We start from the raw sequence: 20,127 nt of genomic DNA, 5'->3' as shown, positions 1-20,127 counted from the left end.
GATTTTTTGACAAAAAATAAAAAATAAAAACTGAGTTTGACGGATACGAAGGTTAAAGAAAGTTACAACGACCTCTTGGATAGATTCACAAATATTTTTTTTAAGATGTTTGCAAGTGGAAATAAAGTCAGATTAAAAGGACAGTTGTGGCCAGCATTTTATTAAGAGGATTATAAATTAAAGGAACAGTATAATGGAGAACATTGATGGAATAGAATCAGTTTGTAGGTTTGAGGTAAACAAATGTTTGAAAAAAAAAAAGACTCAACAGCCTTTAATCCTTAGAGTTTCCAGAGACACACAGCATAGCATCTTCAATCACAGTCAAGGTAAGGGACGAGGCATTGAAATCCTGTGCAGATGTCATGCCTCGCACATCACTGGGGAACCGAATTAGAAGAAACAGACAAAGGTTGCATGCATCCTCCTCCCGCTCACCCATTAGCAAGCATTTGTAAACAAAGACACGGCGCCTATAGGGCCTCAGCTTTGGCCTACGCAGCGTTGCATTGTTAGCAAGAGTCAGAGCCAAACAGAGCATCTAAATGAGGTGAGAAGTTTGTAGGAGACCTTTCTCTGATCCTTCATCCATCTTCTGCGCCCCTGACAGCTGAGCCGCTACATTACGAGACAGTGAGTGAGGAGCCTGGGGTGTCTGCACCCAGTCTGCATCCAAAAAAGAAACGTACAAAAGATAAACCTGACACTAGAGGCCAAAGCTTCATCTCTTGTGGCACCAAGCAATGCGAGTTAGAAATACATTTCAAAAGGGACGCGGTTCTTATGGGAGCAGCAGAAAAGGACGATTCAACAGAAAAAAGGAGTAGTTCATCCGCCTTCCTTATGTTGCAACTATTCTACCTTCTCAATCACTTTCTTCAACCATCTGATAAGTTAGCAGCAATTATTACTTGAATGTGGTTTCCATGTACAACTTCAATGTGGTCATTATCCTCCACCGATTACCTTATTATCATTATTGGAAGGAGTCATTACTTTCCTGATAATATCACCGTTGTGCAGCGTGAAGAGAGGGACAGAGAGAGAGAGAGAGAGAGAGAGAGAGAGAGAGAGAGAGAGAGGGCCTGTGAAGGAAAGAGGACAGATATAACAGACTTAACAGGTGCCTAGAAAAATGAAGGTGTTACAGCAGGAGAAGGGTTCTGACAGGAGAGGAAAAGATGGAGGAAGACAGGAGAAGGTGAAAGTGGGTAGAGCAAGGATGAAAGAAGACAGACAAGAAAACTCAAGAGAAAAGGAGAAGGTGATGTGTTACATACAAGAAGAAGAGGGGGTAGAGGGAGATGGGTATGAAGAAGGAGGAGGACAGAAACAATAATAGCCTTGTCTTATCACTGTACGGTGATAAATTCCCCCTCTCGTCGGGGAGTCCAGGCCCAAGCTGGGACCGCGCCAGATGACAAACCACTTCCACCCTGCACCGCAGTCCTGGCTATTTACGAGCAGGCAGCTCATGGAAACCAGCTGGGCCTCGATTCATCTCGCTTTGGTGGTGTCACACTTTGGCCCTGGTGACAACCTTAAATGAGGCTACTCGGCTGCACCCTGGCTGCCAGCTCTAAAACTGCCCTCAACAGTGACAGACGCTTCAGGTGATCCTCCCCTCGTTATTAGCGGAACGTCTCTGCTCTGGACAATTCTTGGCTCGGAGACGTCAAAGAGACAGATGCAAGGAACTGGCTCAAATTGCAAAACTAAACAGGATTGGAGAAGCACCAATAAGGCTTTCCCTGTTTGTTACCGATTTCAGGTTTTCTTCATGTCTCACCTTACAATTCTGTTTTTCCTAAACACTATAACGGAGGACAGAGAAAAAGATGTGTTGGGTTTCTTGAGGAGGTCATAGTTTTTAGTCCAGCAGAGATTGAGAAAATTGCAGGACTGTCCCGTTTATGCATTAATGCATTATCCTTAACCACCAATTTAATGATTGTATTCAGCTTGTCTGTCTTCTCGGATTGCAAGAGTAACAACCCCAAACATCCCTGTCTCCGTAGCAACACACTCCAACGCATTTCAGAAGGGATATGTATTCCCTTCAGTGTGTTCTGGATATGCCCTGGGGTTTTTTGGGGTTTTTTTTTTTTTACCAGTGGGCCTGGCCAGAAAACTACCAAAAGGATATGTTCAGGAGCCAACATGGTCAGACGCCAGAACTACCACCACTGATTCCTTCTGATGCAGAGGAGCAGCAGCTGTACTTTCAAGTCCCACTGGATGATCTAGTTCACTCTGTAAGACGGAGTCCAGTGGTAGGGATTTTTATCCAACTGTATCCAGCATCTCTTGGTTTTTGTCCTTAACTACATCTCATGACCAAAGGTGAATCTGAATCAGTAAATTGAAAACTAAATTTACTTCACATTTACCTGATTTTTGATCAACTCTAGAAAGCATCCCAGGGTACAGGCTGTTAGCTGCTGCATTTATAGGCAGAATATGATGGCAAGTTTGACGCTTAATGATCACAGATGTAAAACAACAAATCAGATTATCAGTATCAAGGGGAAATTGTTCAAATCCAATCCAATCCCATAGATTGGTGCAAACTGAGGATGTTTTACATATGATCTAAATAAGTACTGTAAATAACCCTTAGTAAATTATATAAAAACCTGAACTCCTGCATGAAATTATATTCTTATTCCCACTTAAGCAAAGTGTATTTACTCTCCGAGCACAAAACAAAGTTCTCTCTTTAACCCTGAGTCAGTCACCAAGGACAGAGTGCTCTAATAAGCCGGACACTCCGCCAAGCAATTAATTCATGCAAGCTGCTGAAATTTTTTTGTGCTTTGTTTCTTCTGTCTGTTTACCCATTCACATATTCTACCAATGAGTAAATTATTCATGGATGTTCCTTTTTGGATCCTCCAGTGACAGCAAAGTCTGGTTTCACTGCAAATCCTAAGGCAAGGAACTTCAATCCATCTTGAGCGATGTTGGTTAAGTTATTTATATTTACACCCGTAACACTGGTTTTACTGCAATGAATGCACAAAAACACCACATATTGTCTATCTGAAACCTCAGGATTCATTTGTTTTTGCAGCCTTCACCTTTGTTTAATGTGCTTAAATTATGTACTTCCACCACCTGTTTGTTTACTACAAGGTCTAATGTACAAACCTAGGCTGTCTTCACATATTAGAGGCATAGATTTTCAAAACAGTGAGAAGATTTTAGTCTATATTTTCTTCCTCGGTTACTGTTCACAGAGACTTATGTGTGGGAGTTTTGCATTGATGATTTGCTCCATCAAGTGGAAGTAGAAGGGATGATATAAAAAGGAAAAGTGTGTCTGAGGAGGCACGTGGAAACCTCAGTTTTCCTTAAAGCACATCAAGAATGGTGTGTGATGCTCACTGGTCAATGGCGTTATACTGATGATTACTGCTTGTGGATAAGGTATCAGCAAAGAATAAAGTTTCCTCTGTTATCAGTACACACCTTTGGTCACTCACTCTCTTCTCTTCTGGGACAGTGCAACACAATCATTTCTGCGTCCTTAATTGAACAGATGTTCAACCCGTTCAGTGCAGGAACAAAGACAGGGCTTTAATCAATGCATTTTTCCACTGATTTGCAAAACCACAATGTGTCCATGCATGGTGTGAAACTACCTCAGGCTCCTACATCACTCTGCTTGGCTCAAAAATAGCCAGATGTATGTATTTTAAAGGCTGACGCCAATTAAAACATGCTCAAAGTGGGATACTGGTCCAATTCAAATTTTACATTTTGTGCAACAGAATTAAAAAAAAAAAAAAAAACATTGCTGTGAACATTATTCAGTAGACCATTTCAAATGTTTTTACATTAAAGCCTAGGAACTTTTTGCTGATCCGTAAAATTTTGCACTGCAGTTAATGAAATAAAAGCAACTTTCATGCACAAACTTTAGTTAGATTAAATTACATGCATGTAATTTGGTTGGATTTAATTTAGCCATAGTTACATATTTTGCTGCGAGATAGATTTTACTTAGTGTAAAGAAAAAAAAAAAGAAAAAAAAAACATCTACAGTGTCTGTAATGTTCCAATAAATCATGCTGTAAGACTTTTACTCGAGCTGATATGCCAACATTAATGCATTGAAATTCAAAAGAAAATCAAAATGAGACAGGCTAAAGAAGTGATAGGTTAAAAATAAAATGTGTATATCTTATTTCCTTGACACCTTGTTTACTCTCTTTTCTCTTTTCATATGAAGTACTTTATGCATAAGTAAGATATCACTCCAGTACTTCCTTCAGTTTCTTTCACATCTCATTAAAAGCACCTTAGGAACAGCATGATGGAAAATGCTAGTGTTTTGTAATGATCTAAAAAACTTTGATGAACTTTAAGCCTTAATATTGGTACCTAATATTGGTCAAATAGTGACCAGTTTCCTAAATATAAAATAAACCTTCACATTATGGTGATGCAAAGAAGAGCTGCAACTGTTTGTATATTGATCACAGATGAACAATTTGTTCTGACCTGCATTTGAACTCTTGCCACCACACAGGTCCATGTGAGAGATATTTATATTAGACCTCTGAAAACACGAAAACTATATAGCACAAAAGAATCTTTCTAATGATCGTTATTAGACAGAAAAAATATGAAGAGATGGAAACCAACAGCTTATATTTGACAAAAACATCAGGCACCATGCATTTCCTTGTGGTGCAGCACAATCTGTGTAGACCGTTGCACTCATCTCCCTGGGCAACCAGTAATGCACCCTGTAGGAGGATTTAATGCTAAAACCCATAGCCTTGAGCAAACACACTGACCAGAGCATAAGCTGGAGGCAGAGAAGCATATTTTGATGGGTTACTCTTAGCAACACTAACTACACCATCCTGTTTTCCATTTCTGTGTACACAGAAAACAACTTGTTCTTTTTAGACTTTGTACAAACGTTGCATGTCAAAAGTCAAAACTATTCCAGACATAATATTCCAGACATAATTCATAATTCCCCAGAAGTCCTGGTCTTTTTTAAGCAGATTTAAAAAATATAAATACAAAACTGTGAAACATGGACAGATGAATCTTACACTTTGTAGACATTGGAATATGGAATTATTGGGAATACAAATATTTTTTACAGTCTCTTTCTGTATTTTACCCTAATTATCCAGATATGGAAAAAGCTTAGATCAAATTTCAGACTTATCCAGACGGTAGAGGAACCCTGACTATCCACAGAAAAAAAAAAAAAAAAACTGGATGACCTTTTGTCACATTTTGCTGAGCTTTAAACCGTGGGCATAAAGTCAAAAGGGGGCACAATCTATAAAGACTACAATAATACCATTGTCCGGTCTGGCTTAATAGCCATAACGCCAAGCTCTTTGCCTCATCTTCCAAAGACTCTCAAAAGAGACGTCACGTTTGCCAAGGAAGCAGAAAAGTGTAAGACGTTAATTTGATTGTGGAGCACCGTTAGAGAAAGGACGTCATTGCTGGAGACAAAAGCCCACTTTGCTCAGTGTGGACTCTCTAAGAAAGTGCTCTTTGAAAAAGGTTATGCAAAGGCAGAGGGCATTCAAATGCCCGACAACACAGCGGCGTAGGAAACAAGAGGTTGCCCAGACTGACACTTTGCTATTGTTGCTAAACACATTTCTATGCATGAGGAACAGAGGGGGAAGGTCGGCACAGGCCCACGCTGCAGGGTCACGGAAATGACAGCGATTGAAACCACACATGCATATTGTGCTCATGTGGAATGCATTTGCTTTCCACAATTGGCGGTGGAAGAACAGTGGACTCTTGATTAAACAAATGCAAAGGTGTTTTTAGAGGGTGAAAGGAAAGAGCAAGACAAACAGTGACAAAATAAAGGAGCAAAGCAAACACTATTAGACAGACTAACCAGGAAGAGGCAACACAAAAAAGGCAGCAAGAGACATGAGAGGACAATGGCAAAAAAATAATGAGACGAGAAAGAGGGTGACCTTAATCAGCCACTTGCCAGAATGTACACGTATGTGCATGCACACACACTTACACACGTACACAAAAAAATCCTTTAAATCTATTGAGTGTGCATGTGTGTTTGCACTGCCGTGGTCTTCGTTTCATTACAAGCCCATTTCCACCAACTAATACCCAGACAGGAGCTGGCGATAAGGAATGTACACACTTCTCTTTCGTACACAACATCTCATTTTGGGAGAGGAAATTGGAAAGAAGAGAAGAAAGGAGTAGAGCGCACAGAGGTGAGAGGGACGGTAAAAGCACCGGGAGGAGCAGAGGAGGACAGCAATGGCGAATGAATGTTTGCAAGAAAACAGATAAGACCGGTTCACTTCTGGAAAAGTGCCCGTCTGAGAAAGGGAATGTAAGCAGAGGAGAGCGAGGTTCCATGTTTTTCCATCTTGGAATGTTATGGACGATATTTAAAACAGGAAAGAAAAACTCCACAGTGAAGCTATGGCAAATATATAGGGATTTTTAAAAGACACACATATGCATGCATGGATCAGATTGTGTATTAGTTCTAAATCAGGAGGACTGCAAATGAAAATAAAGAAAATGAACATTTAAAACAGAGTAAGTGGTGATGTTTGGAGAGAAATGATGGATATATCTCTTATACTGTTAATTCTACAACTTCTAACATCTTTTTTAAGAGAGTAAAACTAAAGCAAGATACATGTTTTTATTCTCGGAGATAAAATTTAAGATCTGACGCAAATTCACATCAAACAATTTTCATTGATCCAACATAAATCAATTCACAATCAAGTCTAAGCGTCCTTATTCATCAGACAAACCCCTAAAGGGAGTACAGGAAGGGAAGCAGCACGTACCAGCTGACGGCGATGCGACACCAGCTCTGCTAAAACAACTTAAGGCCGAACCAAGGGGTCAAAGGCAACAAAAACAAGTAGGATGGAGGCAAACAGAGCAGCAAAAATGTTCATGACGATCATTGCTTGGGACAACACGCCTGCAGCAGTTACACTTCTGCCTGCATTGGGGGTCACAAGAAAACACGGGAGAGTGGTGTGACAATATTACTTTTAACACGAAATAAAATCACTATTGGCTCCGTCAGGGGAAATGAGTAATGCCAAAATCCTGCCGGGAGCAGACCGATGTCTGACTTAGAAGATCACAGAAATTACTCACTGCAGAATATCTAGCCATAAGGAACTCAGTTTGAATTCATATCTGTAAACAAGGCCAAACAAGCAAGAAAGATGGCAATCACACACACATACACACACTCTTCAGGGTCCTTGCTGTGGGCACTAAAACATGCATCATGATACATAAGGACAGAGGAAACCAAGAGTGCCAACACAAGCAGAAGCAAAGTCTTTTTCTTAGTCCAGAAATGACAGAACACTGTTAAAACCACATATTTACATATACTTTTTTTCCCTCACTGTCATTCACTTACATCACTAAATTTGTTCTGCTTTGTCTCAGTTTAGGATGACTAAAATTACTTACGTTTGCCAAATGCCAGAACAAGAGAGAACATTTTTTACACTTCAAAACACACTGCTTTCTTGTGCGACATAGGGAAAAAAACAACTCATTTTTAAAAAGTTAGGCAAGATATTAGAAAGAAAAATTTGAACCTCAACAAGTCTGGTTCCTCTTTGTTTAATTAGATAAACATTGCATCTTCAAACGTCTGGAAGTTTCATTCAATTAAACGCAATTATTTTTATCGTTTGAATGAGCGGCTGACAGGGAAGAGGTGGGCGCCGTGTTCCAGAGATGAACATGTCTTGATGCGAAATGTGCTCATCAGCCACACAGTAAATGCAAAAGAGTCTGTGAACACGGTGGCTGATGCTGGGAAGAAAGTTTCATTACCCACTTTAGGAGGAAGGTATTCCTCCAAAAGCGACATAAAATCAATTGCAGTTTAATTATTCCCTTGATGACAAAGAGCTCTTTTTCTGCCAGATTTTAATTGGCGCGTTGAAACTAAGCTTAAAATGTTTACCTATAATAACTGATGGAACATTTGGAGAAAAACGTAGAAAACTTGTAAGTCTAAAAGCCTTTCCAGCTATGAAGTACATTTAAAAGGTAGAATGATGCAAGGGTGTATGGATGCATGGCACACTGGTGAACTTTACAAAATACTCAGCATCATGAGTAAAGAACATTGATTGAATAATTGAGCTTAAGTATCACATAAAAACAAATACAAAGTGGCTTAAGAAAAAGAAAGGTTTGTAGTCGTCATGACAAAACGCTGATCTCAGTACATCAAATAGTTTGTGGGCAGGTTTGAAAATGTGTGACTGAGTGGCTGACATTTAATCTTACATCAGTTCCATGAATAGGAATGGACAATCATCCCGGTTATTTATAAAAGACAAAATTCTCACTCCTTTTTTCCGACATTCAGCCAATGATCATTTTAAAAATCCAAATTATAGTTAAAGGCCAAAAGTGTAGTATTATTTAATATCAGTAAAAAAAAGTATTTAATTCATGTAAACTTCTGGTTTCAACTGTAACTGGCTACTGCCTTTATACAATTTGAAAGTCTATGCAGCGATGTTCACAAAACATAACGGTGGGTAAAGCAAGAAAAAAAAATGGCAGTGGAAAATCCATGCTGTTATGAAATCATATGCTATGGATGAATGAATTCCTGCTGAAAAGAACTCCATTTCCATCCAGCCCATCTGCTCGCGGTGTATAAAGCATCCATCTCGGGGCCTAATGGTGGTTCGATACTGTCAAACCCCCACCTCTGAGGATGAATAGCGCACACACTCTCCATCTCTGACCGCGCAGGTGCTTGACTTTAGAAACCAGGTCAACTTCTCAGAAGATGAAGAGGCCCTCCAATCACATACACACACACACACACATGCACACACCACAACGGCAACACATGAAAACAAAATGACATTCATGCAATTGTACACACAAACACACACATGCAGTTTACTTGTTTAGTCATTTATAACTTGTTTCTTGCCTGAGATGTGTAGCGTGAACAAAGTGCTAAATCTGAAATCAAAAGTGGGGAGAAAGGGATTTCTCCTGGTAATTTTCTGTTCATGCATAGGGGAGCCTCCGGTGAAGCCCCCACCCAGCTACGTATTTTTTTCCACGGTTAAAATAAGACAGAAGAAAAGATGACATCTTACTGAAATGCCTTCAGACAATCAGACAAAAGGAGATCCACCACTATTATCATCATATGGCTTTAGGATGCGATTACAGCCTGTGCCAGCCAATTAGGCTGAAGCCGCAATTGTCGAGACTTTACTCTGTAATTCCTCAGACAACTGTGAAGAAAACAACCGGTCAGAAGCTCCTGGGGTACTTGAAGGGTTGATTAAAAAGGCAAAAAGGAAGAAAATGAGGAAGGTATGGGGGAAAAAAAAAAAGATCAGCTCATTTGCTTAACTCCAAAAAGAGGAAAGAGGAAGTGAGAAGTAGAAAAATCTCCTGGGTAACTTTCTGGGACACCACTGGTCCTCAGGATAAATTAGAAAACAAAAGAGGGTCCAACTCAGGCATCTTGCTGTCAGATCTCTGATTTTCTTATATTCAGATGGGTGACAGGAAAACACACACAACCTCAGGAACCCATTTATAAACATGCTCAAAAGGTGCTTCGGCTCTGGCAAGGACCCTCAGAGATTTGGTCTAATCCTGCTCTAACTCTCCAAATGGCAAAGCTTTTGTTTAGGCATGGATGAACACATCTTACATAAACTGGTGTGGAAATGTACAAGGATTAGCTGTGTATATTTCTGTGTGGATGTAAGAGGGATCCAAGAATACCAGTGGCTGTGGCTCTTTTAACTTACTTATATAGTTTTTATGCAGCTCAAGTTTGTTTTAATATCCTACAACATCCCTACATTCCAGTGTTTTGGTTTGCAGACACAGAAAAGTGTTTCTATAAAAAGGTTCTACAATAAATAACTCTACCAGCAAATAAGAATATTTTTTATCGTGAAATGCCTAACTGCTAAACAGACAATCAATGAATTTTAGGACTAATTCAAAGGTTTAGTTGAATTGACGTACTTGAGAAAATATACGATTTTGCCTAGTTTTTTTTTTTTTTTTTTTTTTTAATAAATAGGTTGAGTTCCTGTAATGTATGTTTTGTGAATTGAATAATGTTTTTAAGCTCTTAAATTGCAAAACTGTTACGTTTTGTATTTTATATTGAAAATATGTCATTTCCTAAATCTTGACTCACATTTTTCTTTTAGCAGAACGGGCAGCTATAAGTGTGATGAAGCATCCCTGAGGCAGAATACACATGGCTGCTTCACATCATTCTGACACATTTGTAAAATAATTTGAAAACTTTAGCTCAGTTTCCTTACATTTCACATAAAATATGTCACTTTGTGTGGATCTACCACAGACAATACCAGTAAAAGCATTTGATGTTTGCAGCTGTGATAAGAAAAAAAAAAAAAAAAAACACGAAAAAGTTGCAAAGTTCAATACCTTTACAATAATATGCTTTTAATACCTTAGAACAAACTGCTCTTCATCAGGCTTGGCACAGAAAATAGAAACTTTGTAAAAAACTGTAAATATTTAAATATAAGAGACTCAATTATGAATATTAAAAGGTGGCATAGATGGAAATGTTTACATCAAACAGGGCTTTGGAAAAGCAGATGATATGCTAGATTTCATCAGGTCGTACTGTGAGGGACTGAAGTGTTAGAACTACATGATAAAGTTGTGCTTTAGTTTCTTGACTCGTTTTATTAGCCCCAGCATGGAGCCAAGTTTGTCTCCAAATCCTCGATCAGAGCTTTAACAACTCTCAGGAAAAAGAAAGAGATTACAGACTGCCACTAATTCCCAACCCACCTTGTCGCTGCCTCATTGGGTCAAAGTTAAGTAATTAGCTTGGCAAAGAGTGCTCACCTACAAAGACCTGTAGGGCAATACTCAACAGAAAACACTTAGACATACTCCAATACCACAACAAATCTCCGCCACTAAGCATGTATGAAACTAATGTACTTATAGGATCACTGGGGGAGAGAAGACATGTACACAGTGGTAGCCACAGTCATGGTCAAAAGGTTAAAAACGCTTTAGAATAGCATAATTTTACACTGAATAATTTAGAACGGTCCAAATTTTAATTTTGGTATTAACAAAAATATATATCGTCAATCGTAACATAATTATTGCCACATCTGCTGCCTATCCTTTGGACTAACGTTTGCTTTAGTAATTCGAAGAAAAAAAAATTTTTTTTGTAGATTTGATCATGTTTGCCATCATTCTGATGAACGATAATGACATAGGATATAGAATTAGGATTGATCCTGACCTATGAAGACCCACCATCACAAAATTTCCTCTCAGTTTCCTGGGCGCGCTCACCATACTTTTTCAACAATACTTATATTTCCTGGTATTTCAATAACTTCAAGAGAGTAAATTACAGGTTCCTACATCCAGAGAAACAAGTACAATGGATGTTGAGAGCCAAACAGTGCAGAAGAGTCGTTTTTTTCCACGTTAGTTCTTTGTTTCACTCCAAACCCACCTGGAGTGTTTGTTGCTGAAAAGTGAAAAAATAAAATCCCTCATCATCCAGCCTCTTCAAACCAAGGGACAGAGTTTCACATAGGTGTATGAAAACTCCGCGCATTTCTGTTTGGGATGGTAGGACACAAAAGGCCACAATTCTTCATCCAGAAAACATGAAGAATTGCTGGTGGTTGCCGTGGAAACTTGGTAACTCAAAGATGCCTCTATTCCATGCAGCTTTCTCAGTGGCTAACAGAAATGTATCGCCATATGTATACATCAGGCCCAGAGGAAGTTACAGGTTACTTGAAATAATTTTTTCTTGTTACTTGTATTTATTGTACATGAATAGGTAGCAAGAACAACAATTAATCCATCAGACATTTTGCAAAAAACATCTTAAGATATTTTTTTCTTCATTCAATAAAAAATGTAGAAGAATCCAACCTATATTTCAGTAAATTCTGGTTAATGCTACTGCAATAAAAAACTAAATTATATTGAGGCTACGTAGGCGTCTTTAAGAGAAGTGCCACTTAAATGTTGCAAGCACTGTATGATTGCGTCGCACATTTCTGTGCTGCAGACAAACCGGTCAAGTCAGGAAGCATTTAATTAAACGCGTTGCTTTAATTAAATGCTGTTATTCTGAGTGAAAAAGCACCGATTTCCACAATAGCCTCCACAAAAAAAAAAAAAAAAAAAAAAAAAGAATGAATAAGTATCTCAACCAAAACTAAGTTGCCATTGATCCCCGGTTGGTGTGAAAGAATCGGGTCTGATCTGACAGAGGGTCAGTGAGCGTCATCCAGTCATTATGAGGGTTACTAATCAACTAGACAAGCTGCACACATGGTGAGTCCTCGCAGAACACTGACACTGCTCTGTCACTGGAACTCTGCAGGCTTTACCTCTTCTTTTATCTGGCTGTGGTAAAAGCAGATTAAGATTTAATTTTTAGGAGTGATCCTGAAGGGCAGCAGCACAGCTGTGGCAACAGAAAAAGCTGGACTTCGGGGAGAAAAAAACGGAAAGAAAAAAAAACACGTATAACAAAACCTAATAAATGGGGGATGGTCATACATGTCACAGCTGCTGACTTAATGTTCAGATTCATAATCTGAGTTCTAATCCACATATACTTTTATTTTCTGGTGCTCGAAAAAAACAAACAAATATTTTGTCTCCACATGATAAAACCAAATCATACATCAAGGAAAATCTGATGTAAATTAAAGAATTAAAATTAAAGTTGTGGAATTGCTTAATACTAAATAAAGACAAACAAGGAATCCTCCTTTAAATTGCATTTTCAAGACGAATACCAGTCTCAGAGTGACTGAGAGACAGCATTTTAAAACAATAGTGTGTTTGCAGATTGTGGCTCCTGACTGACTGACAGGAAACATGGCCCCATCAAGAAAGCTTGTAAAGGTTTAAAAATCTGTCATGGAGAACACAGTGAGATGGAGTATAGAGGCTCCCAGTCTCCTTGGTCTAAAATCTAGATTAACTACACCCAATCTGTGATTTCTTAATGATGAGAATATTGTTTTTCATTAGTAAAGTCCATGAGGAAAGCTAAGATGGTATTAATTGTGGTTCAGTTATTAGTTGACCATTCCATCATTTCTTTTCCCAGTGAGAAAAGAATATTTTTAACCAAGACGATTATTTTTCCTTTATCTGAAAAACATGAAGCATTAGTTCCTGTCATGTAATATTTGGGAAATATTAGTTTACAAAGGCAGAATGTGCAGTTGTGACATAAAACACGCCGTCATATCTGTGTGGTGGAATATTTTTTTACAAAGTAAAACAACTGACTGAACATCCTCCAAGAGTAGAGCTTTCTTTCTTTCTTTCTTTCTTTCTTTTTTTTGCGAGGGGTTGTATAAGGGACCTGTCATTGTCTCATTGTGTTTCCCATGGCTTCCAGTTATATCATCAGTTTCTTTCCTCTGGTGCACATTGAATCTCTGTGCCACAGAGGGGAGGGGTGGCAGCAAGGGGCCAGAGAGGGCAAAGCCCAGCAGTGAAATCAGAGCTCTTTCTCTCCTTTTGTGTGATTCAATATCACGCTTGTGTACCCATGAATGGGCGCCAAGACATTTGAGGTTAGAGCCAAGGAACTAGCCGCTGCCACGCACGGCCCGAACACAGAACCAGCCTAACTGGGAGAGTCTTGGCAGGCTGGCGTGCAGATGTTCATAAGTATACAGCAAATACACTGATGAGAAAGAAACATAGAAAGATTTAAAGTAGAGGGAAAAAACTCTTACTGCGAGACAGAGTCAGCGAGGTTAGCATTTAGAAATAATTGAAACGGCACAAAGAAAGTAAACACAACCCTGAATGTGGCAGGTGCACAGAGAATTAAAAGGCCCATCTTTGCCGCTGACAGTACAGAAAAAAAGCCTGGTTTACATTTAAAAGCCTGAAGACCTTGAGCCAGCCACTTCAGAAGAACGTGTTACTGCCAGAACTTCTCAAGAAGATAATTTTTTATTTATTTATTTTTTTTAATCTTTCTTCTGCATTCAGAGCAGCCGGCTGCACAAAACCCTCCGGTCCTTCTGGTAACTCTCAGTCCACACACATGCGTGCATATCCCCAAGTGCTCCTGCTGCTTCCAGCCTGGCAAGCGAAGAAGAGAAGGGGAATAGTGTATTGTGAAATTGGATTATGAGTTCGGGAATTCACTGAGCCCCATATTGTCTGTCAGATACTCCAGAGAATAGTGAAAAAGGAGAACATATTCAGAAAAAAAGACAGAGCTCCTCTACCGGCACACTGGAGAGCAAAAAAAAAAAAAAAAAAGTGGACTTGAATGGTTATTATAAGACTTTATGCGAGTAACATGTCCTGATGTCAGAAAAAATAAAAGCCAGTTTAGAGACAACTCCAAGCGTGAACGTGTGCAGCATCTGCACATTGCTGAGGGCCAGAAGAGTCTAACGCCTGCAGCCCTTCTGACATCCCAATCAGATGAAATTTTATTTAACAAATAAAGGAGATAAAAGAAGAACACTGGAAGGAATGCTGGAAGGGAAAAAATAGCAAAGGCAAGAAATTATAAATGGAAAGCACCAGAAGAGCAGAGAGAGAAAGATATTCAAAGCAGTATCTGCATGGGAGACAATGAATGCATTTACCAACATCTTAAAAGCTGCACACTACTTACCCGAAATCTCACTGCATTAAATACTACATGTACCTAAGTATGCTAAGAAAATCCGTCCTGCTGAACATTTTTAGATTCTAATAACACTTGTTAGTCTGTCAAGGTAAGTCATTCAGCTCAGGATAGAAACGCCCACATTTTGCTTCGACACATTTTCTAGACTCAAATACATTTTTTTTTGCTCATTTCTTGAATATAAATGCACAGTTTTATACCTTAGAATGGTTAAATCAAACATTTTAACTGTTAATCTATAGAGGTCAGGGTCTAAAAAAAAAAATAGCATAAAACAAATAAGAGAAGGAACTATCCAGCAGGACACAGATTTCATCCAATGTCACCACAGTTGCCTCCGTGATTCAAAATCAATATGACCAGAAATATCCGATTAGGTGTTGTGTCAGTTACACCTGATGCAAGAAAAGCCATGAAAATATATAATACTGCAGCTTTACTAGAATGGTAGAGCCTCCACAGGGAGGAGAGCACAAACAAGATAAGCAAAACCTTTCCAGAGTACGGGATGCTTTGACAGGCATCTAAGGTTTACGTCCAGATTTATGCTTCCCACCCTCTGGAGGTGAAATTGTACATCAAGCCTGAATACTCACTGTCACTCCAAAGCTTTTGTTGCCTGTGGAGAGCAAAAGGCAAAGACTGCTTCTGGTTTCTCGAGGGTTGCTCAGAATTCAGTGAGAATAACCTACGGCTTTACTGGTAATCGATCAAACACAGGTCCAAGTCCAGATTTTATGGCAGCAAAAAATAAAAAAATCTTTGCTTCTCCGGACTAAGCAGTTACATCAATTCAGTTCTCCATTACCTGGATTATACACATTTGTAGAAGTAAAAAAAAAAAGCCACAGTGCCTAGCAAAAGTATTCCTTTCCTTTGAAGAGGTGCGCCAACCCAGAACTAAAATCTACAATTTCTCTCCATTTGTTGGTTTTGGCTCCGAAACAGAATGTTTGAAGTTTTCTACTGGATAAATGTCCAGGGATTTATGCATTACTCTGCCACACATAGTATAAAACATTTTTTGCCATGTAGAAATATAATTTTACCAAAAGACGGTAATGGATTTGGAAGGTGATGTTTGACTGCATTCATTTTTGACACATGCGCATGGCATTGATTCAATTAATTTAAATGTAGTATCAAATTTGGAATTAGTTTGAGCAAATGCTTGATCTTGTATTACTCAGTCGAAGGAGTGTTCCAATGAGGATTCTTTATTCGGCTGACCTATAAAGTCAGCTAAAAATGGCAGCAGGAAACATTCGTTCTCTGTTCTGAACAATATAAAGCACTGAAGAGATGCAGACTCGACCAAACGGACAAGATAAAGGTTACGCGCCAAGACGTCTTAGATTCTCAGTCAAGTACAAACAAGCACATCGTATATGGCGAACGGTGAGGAGGAAGCGAGGTCACATTCGGCTCGACTTTTAATCTAATGTCACCTTTCTTCATCTCCTGACTGCTGCTGTGCTTCTGAATCTATTGTGTTTGTTATGAGCCACTGTGTTTGTGATTTTCTCCGTTCACGGGCGTCAAACTCGACTGACTCATGCACCTGTGTGAGTCAACCTCCTGACAGGAAAATGTAGCAGCTGTGAGAGCCGATATACCCTTCAGGTGCTTTCACTGCCATTTATATAAGGCCTGCAGCAGAGACACTTATGCACTACATGCACACAGAGTACTGCTATGTGGCCCCATAACACTTGATTTTCATCCTACATCCTGAGACCGGTATCTGATTTCTACAGCTGTTCAGCAGGTTTTCAGAGTTTTCTATTCCAACATTTTGCATATAATAAAATAAACCGAAGTTTGTTTTGTTTTTATGCAGGGAAAACAATTGTGGCCTCTTTGAAATCCAATAAAGCCTCAACGCAATGCCCAGTAGGCCAGTGGGTTTTTAAAATATGCAGTCTACTTCAAACTTCAATAAAAGCAAGTCTCGCTTGGCAAATGGAGCCTGATAATACTGTCTTTCCCCAATTTGTCATGGTGCCTCCACAGCTCCTGCACCTATTTTCCTCGCAGCTGGAACTGAGAGGGCAAATGTGAATGCCTCAAGAGTTTGGTTCCCCGCTGCCAAAATAGAAGGGTACGCAAGTATATTCAGCCAATGAATGTGGGCGTGCGCTTGCGTGTGTGTTCATGCGCGCGCGTGTGTGTGTGTTGCTCCCCACAGGTGCAGACTCCCCCAAAACCCCGGAAGGAAAAGAACCAAGGCAGCAAAATAGAAATCCTGAGTTGCATATGAATGAACCGTGTGAGCTTAAATGAGAGAAATGGATAGAGCAGTGGACCCAAGTGCTGCAGCACCAGCACAGATATTATCCAAAGCAGCGGAACAGCAGCCTGTAGCAGAATCATGGCCGAAACAGCCTCACATACGGGCTGATTTTTTTTTTTTTTTTTTTAATATAGCACAGACAGAGAAAGTGAAGCGTGAGGGGGTGAGAGTGTTAGATGGTGAGCTGCCTGTCGAAGCACATTGGAATATCGGACGGTCAACACAGGCAGTGAGAGGAAACCAAAATCCAACTCCATGAACAAGAAGAAAAACACACAATAAAAAAAAGAAGCTGAAGACAACCAAAATTTTCTCCATTAAGATGGAATGTTTGATTAATCATCTAATGACGCAAATCTGAAATGTTTGCTGTAGTGACAAGAACTGTTACACAAGGTAAGAATCGGTATAATATAGAACGTGGTCTAATTATTTAAACATCATTTATTCCTGCTATTGCTAAAACATGACACTCATACCAACTTGTTAGTTTTTTTTTTTTCTTTAGATTAACCTTTTTAGTTGCCCTGTATTAAATGTTTTATTCTGCAGACCATTTAGACATGTAGATAAGTTTGTAAATTTGATTAAAAATCTTATTCCTGTTTCTTTGTTTAGTTTTTTGTTGTTGTTGTTTGGCTTGACTTTTTACGTTCTATTATGGTATAGTCTAATGAAGTGAAAAACAGCAAAATTTCAGATGCTCCTGATGGATACCGGAGCCAAAACAAAAAAAAAGCTAAACAATAAAATTCACCAGGAGAACCTGGAACTGGTGGCTGATGTTTATTGTTCCCCTGTTTTGACCATTTGACTACATTACCTCAACACTGACATAACTTTAACCTCTTAACTGTCACCCCTAAATGCCAACATGTACGCCGATGGGTCCATGAGGACACCAATGTTCTCATGACAGAGGAGGGGTTTTCAACTGACACAAATCATAATAAATAAACATTTACTGGAAATTAACCAATGAAAATCAGACTTTGCTTCAAACTGTGGCTGAACAGGCTCGTTTTAAAAAAGAAACTAGTGCATATTAGCCGAGTCCGATCACTAGTCCCACAGATTTGTGTTCTTAGCTTGCCAGCTGTAGTTTTAAATAAGCACTGCCCTAAGAGGAGGAGTGAATGGGACTCATTAAGTTTTCAAAAGGGTAGCAGCCTTGTTTTAGGTGGCTGACCAGCAGTGCACAGCAGCATTTATGGCATTTATTTCTATTGACACAAATGGAAACGTATATTTATATTGTATAAATTTGAGTGATTTAAAATTTCACATCTATGTTTTTATTTTGTTTGGTTGCTTTGCTTACATTAATTACAAATTATTTACAAGATATTCCTAAGCCTCTCATATTTACATGATTTCTTAAAGGAAAAAGTCCAGCACTTAACTAAGCAAGACAGCTACAGTTCCAGGACTGCAACCTGGCAGGACCGAGTCCCAAGAGAATCACTCTTGCCAAGTTACAAGCTGCCCCATCTGACCACAGCACTATCATTTAGGCCAATCAGGATCCCTAACTGGTTGCTATGGTCTAATTTTTAATATCAGCAATTAGCAAAGATGTCATCTTTTTACTCTGTATCCACCTTTTCTATTTCTTTCATGTAACAGATTTAAACATACCAAATATGGTCTTGTATGAATAATTGGTATTTATATACAGTGGTGCCAGTTCTTAATGAATGTCATCTTAAGGAGTTAGAAAAAAAACATCTCCTTTGTACACCGACATACATAGTCAATTCAGTCCAATTATAGACAGATGCAGTCATTTCACATACATTTCAATTCAGTCCTAGTTACTAAACAATGAAGTGAAGTTCAGGATTTCTCAAATTAATTAAGAGTTTTTTATATCAGGAAATCCAGGCAATTTCATCAAGTCACTGACTTTTTACCAATCATTCCTAAAAGAACATACAGAGGCAGTGGATCGTTAATTGCATTGAGTCATTAATATGTTACAGAACTGTTTGAGCGCCAGTGTGATCAGTATCATTTCCTTTTCTGTATCATCTTTACTTAAGGTTGTTTTTTTTAAACATAATTTTAAAAAAAAAATCCGGGTTAATCAATATTGGAAAAACTGCAAAAGACATGAAAAGAACAGATTCAACATTTGAAATGATTGCCAGTACTGTTAGATTAATACATGTTTGATCAATAAATAAAAAAATGCACTAAAAGAGCTAAACAGAGCGAATACGAGCAGACTGAATGTTTCAGGCTGATCAAAGTGATGAGCAGAATCCACTTCAGTCTGTGATGACTTCATTTGTAAGGCAAAGACTTAGATTTACCAGCAAACACGCTTTGATGATTGAATGATTCTTTCATGCGGAGCAGCAGCAAAGTGTTAAGGGCACTCATAAAAAAATTAATTGATGAATCTACTTTTTGCATGTGCATGGAGAGTGTGCATTTCATCCTGCAGATGTGTGGGCTGAAAGGAGATTTGTATAAAAGAGGCACTCTAGTCAGGATTCCTTTAAAGCTGGGTAAAAAAGAAAAAAAAAAAGTGTGAAAAAAAAAAAAAAATTCAGAACACCAGGTCCACACTGTGTTGTTATACCACACTATCCACATTGATGGAGAAGCCAAGTTACACTAATAATTGCTTCATCACTGGAATGGTGTTTTTAAATGAACAAGCAGGAAAAACTTCATTTGTCAAGCCTTAAGCACAAAAGTAGGAGTCTGTATTGACTTCTATTCATTTTAGAAGCTGCATTTGTGCATAATACAAACATTTACCTTTACTCTAGCCATCACCAGCATATTTCTAACCCTAACTTTTACCAAAACTTAAGTCGCATCATCTCTAAGCTTCGGCCTACGTAAGGCCCATCGGTCTTCAGAAAGCTAGTGAATAAGCCAGAGAAGGTCCTCAATAAAATAGCTACGCGAGTACACACACACACACACACACACACACACACACCCACCCACACATAAAATGTCAATGGAGCTTGGGTACTACAAACTTTTAAGCTTGATAAGTATTGCCACAGTCTGGCAAGAAATCTGTTTTCTCACTTTTAAAACATCTTCGCTGCTGCTGTTATGGATGCCTTCCCAGCAGAACACAGTC

The 20,127-nt window shown here is 38.9% G+C and overlaps 1 protein-coding gene across 1 annotated transcript in view; it reads right to left on the bottom strand.

Annotated features, from left to right (window-relative positions):
* Positions 1 to 20,127, bottom strand: part of b4galnt4a (beta-1,4-N-acetyl-galactosaminyl transferase 4a) — a 156,436-nt gene that overhangs the window by 120,547 nt on the left and 15,762 nt on the right. The window lies entirely within an intron of this gene.

Source organism: Poecilia reticulata, chromosome 6, assembly GCF_904066995.2.
Source record: "Poecilia reticulata chromosome 6, P_reticulata-male-v2, whole genome shotgun sequence".
Lineage (NCBI taxonomy): Eukaryota > Metazoa > Chordata > Actinopteri > Cyprinodontiformes > Poeciliidae > Poecilia > Poecilia reticulata.
Note: the sequence above shows the minus strand (reverse complement) of the source record. Positions and strands in the feature narration are given on the sequence as shown.